This window comes from Silene latifolia, chromosome 2 (assembly GCF_048544455.1).
Source record: "Silene latifolia isolate original U9 population chromosome 2, ASM4854445v1, whole genome shotgun sequence".
Lineage (NCBI taxonomy): Eukaryota > Viridiplantae > Streptophyta > Magnoliopsida > Caryophyllales > Caryophyllaceae > Silene > Silene latifolia.
The window spans coordinates 90,681,179-90,687,472 of NC_133527.1; the positions used below are offsets into that span (position 1 = coordinate 90,681,179).

General features: G+C 40.2%; 2 non-coding genes across 2 annotated transcripts; one reads left to right on the plus strand and one right to left on the minus strand.

Moving 5' to 3' along the window:
* Positions 1-1,531: 1,531 nt before the first annotated feature.
* Positions 1,532-1,638, plus strand: LOC141644435 (small nucleolar RNA R71). Its single transcript, XR_012544054.1, has one exon. It is a non-coding gene; the product is annotated as a small nucleolar RNA R71 (small nucleolar RNA).
* A 2,674-nt stretch (positions 1,639-4,312) lies between these two features.
* LOC141645564 (small nucleolar RNA R71) lies at positions 4,313-4,419 on the minus strand. The gene has a single exon (XR_012545044.1). It is a non-coding gene; the product is annotated as a small nucleolar RNA R71 (small nucleolar RNA).
* Between the last annotated feature and the right edge of the window lie 1,875 nt (positions 4,420-6,294).

Sequence of the window (6,294 nt, forward strand, 5' to 3'; positions counted from 1 at the left end):
CAACAATGACAAAGTCCACCGGGATGAAAAACTTCCCAATTCGTACGGGGACGTCTTCCCATATCCCTAATGGTGTCTTCGTCGATCTATCGGCCATTTGGAGTGTGATATTGGTGCATTTAAGCTCTCCCATCCCCAACCTTTTAATCACCGAGTACGGCATAACACTCACACTAGGCCCTAGATCACATAAGGCTTTGTTGATCGTGGTGTCGCCAATGGTACACAGTATTGAGAAGCTTCCCGGATCCTTTAGTTTTGGGGTGAACTCCTTTGAAGTATTGCACTACAAACCTTAGTGAAGGCGATAGTCTCAAGCTTCCGGATCGACTTCTTCTTTGTGAGGATGTCTTTCATGTATTTCGCATAGGCCGGCACGTGATTGATTAATTCCGTGAAAGGAATTGATACTTCCAAATTCTTCACAATTTCCATAAACTTTCCAAGTTGGTCATCAAATTTGGGCTTGGCTTGACGACTTGAAAAAGGAAGTCTAATCACAATGGGCTCCTTCTCCTTGACCTTGTCTTCATTTTTCTTTGAAATTTCTTCTTTTGATGATTCTCCATCTTTGGAGTTTTGCACAATTTCTTCCTTATCACTAGCTTCCACTACTTCATCCTCAACTTCCTTATTCGGTGCTTCATACCTTGTACCACTTCTCAAGTGAATGGCACTAACCGATTCATATCTTGGGGGATTACTTTGAGGTGGTAATTGCCCCTTTTGTCTTTATGAGCTTGAAGATGCTAGTTGAGTCAATTGGGTTTCCAACATTTTGGTGTGAGCTAGAATGTTGTTGATGGTGGTTTCCTTTGCTTGACTATCTTTTTGCATTTGAGTGAAAAACTCTTGTTGATTCTTTTGCATTTGGAGGACCGCTTTTTGAACATCAAAACCTTGGTCATTTGGTTGATTGTATGGATTTTGATTTTGGTAACCTTGGTTTTGATTGTAAAAGGGTCTTTGATTTTGGTTTCTCATGGGTGGTGGAGTGTATGTTGTTTGAGGGTTTTGAACATTTTGGCTTTTGTATGAGAGATTTGGATGGAATTTGGTGTTTTCATTGTAATAGTTGGAATAAGGGGTACCACTCTTGTATGCTTGGAAAGCATTCACTTGTTCATTTGTTCCCCTACATTCACTTTGGTCATGTCCCAAAGTTCCACAATTCTCACATATCCCACTTGGGATTGATGAGGATGCCTTCATGGCATTAACATGATGCTTTGGTGATTTTGAGGCTTATTCAAGTCTAGCCATAGCTTTTTCAAACTTCAAGTTGATTGTGTCAATGTGAGCACTAAGTTGAGCACCCAATTGAGTAACGGAGTCCACTTTATTCTTTCCTCCTCTAGTAGCCTTGCGAGGTCTACTATATTGTGAGTTATGAACCACCATTTCCTCAATTTTGTTCCATGTTTGATTGTCATCAACTTCGGTGAACATTCCATTTGATCCCATGCTGAGAATGTTCCTTGAATCTTCATATAGACCGTTCCAAAATTATTTTACCAAGAACCACTCGCTAAGTCCATGATGAGGACATGAGCGACAAGTTCCTTTCAACCGCTCCCAAGCTTCATACAAAGATTCTTCATCCCTTTGTCTAAAACCCGTAATTTGAGCTCTTAGCATGTTAGTCTTTTCCGGTGGGTAGAATTTTTTGTAGAAAGCTAGAGCCAACTTCTTCCAAGAATCAATTCCGAGAGTGGCCTTATCAAGGCCCTTCAACCATTGTTTCCCGGTGCCAATTAGAGAAAAAGGAAATAAGACCCATCGAATTTGGTCTTGAGTTACACCGGTTTGAGAAATTGCATCACAATAGTCACAAAAGGTTTCCATATGAGAATGAGGGTCTTCACTAGGCATCCCCCCAAATTGGCTCCTTTCGACTAATCTGATAAAGGCGGATTTGGCAATAAAATTTCCGGTCAAATGTTGTGGTGTGGGAGTACCATTGGGTAGGTTCTCCTCGGTGGGTGATGTGACCATAATTAGCGCATATTTAGCCCCCGAATTAGCCTTGTTCCCATGCTTTTTAGTGCATATTTGGGTCATTTCTTATCTTTAGTTCTTTGTTTTGCATATTCTTTGAGATTTTGATCCCTTGGTAGGAAAGGAGTAAGAATCTTGTATTTTCATGGCAAAACGAGACTAAATTGATCGAATTCAATGACCAAGCATCAAGGAGAGACAAGATTAGAAGGCCATCCGTCCATCCCGCAGCTGCAGAATCCGTGCGGCTTTGCACCATTCCGCTCGGATTCCACCTCCACAATCCGACCGGATTCTCTTGAATCCGCTCGGATTCCAACGCCAGATTCCGCCCGTCCCGACCTTATTCCGCCCGGATTCCAGCACAGCGTGATTTCCTCTTCTCCAAGCTACGAAGAAAGAAGCCCTTCTTTTGAAAAATACCGGGTCCTCCTTGCTCAATCTAAAAAGTGTAATTACTAGTTTAGCCCTTAGTTAACCCTAATGCATCCTCCCTAATTTCCACTATAAATACCCCATTAGTCTAATTAGAGGAGCATGTTCTTCTTATCAATAATTAGAGTAGTTAATATCAATCAAATCTCTCTTTAGTATTGTAATAAACAATTAATCAAGTTCTAATACAAGTTTTATTTCCTTAATCTCTCTTTTGTTCATCCTTTATTTTGGGTAATTGAAGATTATTTGGGTTATTGTTGGGAGATTGACAACCTCTCAATCAAGCATTCAAGTACATCTTTTATCTTTGCTTTATTATTGGAATCATTAGTAGGTATAATTCTCTTAATCCCTTTTTAATTATTGTTAATTACTTTCATTTATTCATCATGTTTCATATTGTTGGTATGATTGACAACCTTGCTAGCATGATCAACATGATAATGAGTGAGTAGTCTCTTAGCTAGGGTTAAATGGTTGATTAGGGGAAACCAACATGGGGAATGATTCATGCTTAAATTAATATGCTTTCATGTTTTATTTGCTTGCTTGTTTTGATCTCAACTCATGCGCATGTTATATTTGATGAAATGCTAAGCCTATGAATCCTTGCATTTACTATCATCTTCTATCTTTTCAATGAGACTTGTAAGACATAACCCAACTCGAGTCTCATTAGACCATGCATGTTGTTGAGTAGGGAAGATTAAGTCGACTTGTAGGTGTTGTACAATCTAATCGATTCGGCTCCGGGACCCAAACTTTCCTAGGATTGTAAGATATAACCCAACTTAATCCATCACAACAATAATTGCTTGCTTATAATTTGAGAACATGTTTGTATGATCAATTCCCATGATTCCCCTATGATCCCATGACACCCTAGTGCCTTTAATCAATTGTTTACACCCCTTTAATTCATCTTGCTTGTTTATTTTCATTGCTATTTTAGTTTAGTGACCTTCTACATCAACCCAATTTGTGACACCCCTTAGACACCACTAGTTGCAATAGAAATCTCATTTCAATAACCGTCCCTTGGGATCCGACCTTTACTTGCCTCTTTACTAATTGTAGAGTTGTTTGTGAAGTTATAAATTGTGTTTTGATTCGACCGTGACCCAACGACCACATCTTTAATTGTGAACACGAAACGGACCCCATCAAAAATGGCGCCGTTGCTGGGGACGGTGTTTACTTGATTTAGATTTCTTTTTATTGTTATTAGTTGTGTCTTTCTTCGCCTTGGGGAAGTAAAACTCCTCAAGGTTTGTTCTAATTGTTTTCTAGTTGTTTGATATTTTGCATGTCTAGAAGGTTACAAGGTGATTTGTTACCTTTTGACCGTGAAATCGAAAGAACCTTGACGAACAATAGGAGACTTGTTAGGAGGAATTTAAGAGGTATTTGTGAAGTTATTCAACCCACTAGTGAGTTCGTCAATCCTTTCGCAATAGAAGGAGAGGAGAACCCATTACACAATACCCAACAAAATCCACCTACAATGCCTAAATTTTCGTCACACTCCGTACCCAACGAGGAGAATCTACCAAATGGTACTCCTACACCGCAACATCTAACCGGAAATTTTATTGCCAAGTCCGCCTTCATCCAATTAGTTGAGAGGAGCCAATTTTGGGGGATGCCTAGTGAAGACCCTCATTCTCATATGGAAACCTTTTGCGACTATTGTGATGCAATCTCTCAAACGGGCGTGACTCAAGACCAAATTAGATGGGTCTTATTTCCTTTTTCTTTAATCGGCACCGCGAAGCAATGGTTGAAGGGCCTTGATAAGGCCACCCTCGGAATAGATTCTTGGAAGAAGTTGGCTCTAGCTTTCTACAAAAAATTCTACCCACCGGAAAAGACTAACATGCTAAGAGCTCAAATTACGGGTTTTAAGCAAAGGGATGAAGAATCTTTGTATGAAGCTTGGGAGCGGTTCAAGGGAATTTGTCGCTCATGTCCTCACCATGGACTTAGCGAATGGTTTTTGGTACAACAATTTTGGAATGGTTTATATGAAGATTCTAGGAACATTCTCAATATGGGATCAAATGGAATGTTCACCGAAGTTGATGACAATCAAACATGGAACAATATTGAGGAAATGGCGGTCCATAACTCACAATATAGTAGACCTCGCAAGGCTACTAGAGGAGGAAAGCATGAAGTGGACTCCGTTACTCAATTGGGTGCTCAACTTAGTGCTCACATTGACACAATCAACTTGAAGTTTGAACAAGCTATGGCTAGACTTGAAGAAAACTCAAAATCATCAAAGCATCATGTTAATGCCATGACGGCATCCTCATCAATCCCAAGTGGGATATGTGAGAATTGTGGAACTTTGGGACATGACCAATGTGAATGTAGAGGAACAAATGAACAAGTGAATGCTTTCCAAGCATACAAGAGTGGTACCCCTTATTCCAACTTTTACAATGAAAACACCAAATTCCATCCAAATCTCTCATACAAAAGCCAAAATGTTCAAAACCCTCAAACAACATACACTCCACCACCCATGAGAAACCAAAATCAAAGACCCTTTTACAATCAAAACCAAGGTTACCAAAATCAAAATCCATACAATCACCAAAATGACCAAGGTTTTGATGTCCAAAAAGCGGTCCTCCAAATGCAAAAGAATCAACAAGAATTTTTCACTCAAATCCAAAAAGATGGCCAAGCAAAGGAAACCACCATCAACAACATTCTAGCTCACACCAAGATGTTGGAAACACAATTGACTCAAATAGCATCTTCAAGCTCACAAAGACAAAAGGGGCAATTACCACCTCAAAGTAATCCCTCTAGACATGAAACGGTTAGTGCCATTCACTTGAGAAGTGGTACAAGGTATGAAGCACCAAAGAAGCAAGTTGAGGATGAAGTTGTGGAAGCTAGTGAAAAGGAAGAAATTGTGCAAAGCTCCAAAGATGGAGAATCATCAAAAGAAGAAAGTTCAAAGAAAAATGAAGACAAGGTCAAGGAGAAGGAGCCCATTGTGATTAGACTTCCTTTTCCAAGTCGTCAAGCCAAGCCCAAATTTGATGATCAACTTGGAAAGTTCATGGAAATTGTGAAGAATTTGGAAGTCTCAATTCCTTTCACGGAATTAATCAATCACGTGCCGGCTTATGCGGAATACATGAAAGATATCCTCACAAAGAAGAATTCGATCCGGAAGCTTGAGACTATCGCCTTCACTAAGGTGAGTAGTGCAATACTTCAACAGAGTTCACCTCCAAAGTTAAAGGATCCGGGAAGCTTCTAAATACCGTGTACCATTGGCGACACGACGATCAACAAAGCCTTATGTGATCTAGGGGCTAGTGTGAGTGTCATGCCGTACTCGGTGAGTAAAAGGTTGGGGGTGGGAGAGCTTAAATGCACCAACATCACACTCCAAATGGCCGATAGATCGACGAAGACACCATTAGGAATATGGGAAGATGTCCCCGTGCGAATTGGGAAGTTTTTCATCCCGGTGGACTTTGTCATTGTTGATATGGAGGAAGATTCCAACATTCCAATGATTCTAGGAAGACCTTTCCTACACACCGCGGGTGCGGTGATCGATGCGAAACATGGTGAGCTCACTCTAGAAGTGGGAGATGAAAGCATAACTTTTAATCTTGACAAGACTATGAGAGCTCCTCGTTTGCATGAACCATGTTTCATGATTGATCATTATAGCCGAAAGGATGAAAGGAAGAAATCGGAACTCTAATGGAAGAAGAAAATTGAAGATGCTCCATTCAAAGAGCAAGTGAATTGTGACAAGGAGAGCTTGCAAAGCTCATCAAAATCAACCAAGGAAGAAGAGAATGGCCTCATTGGCCAAGAGAA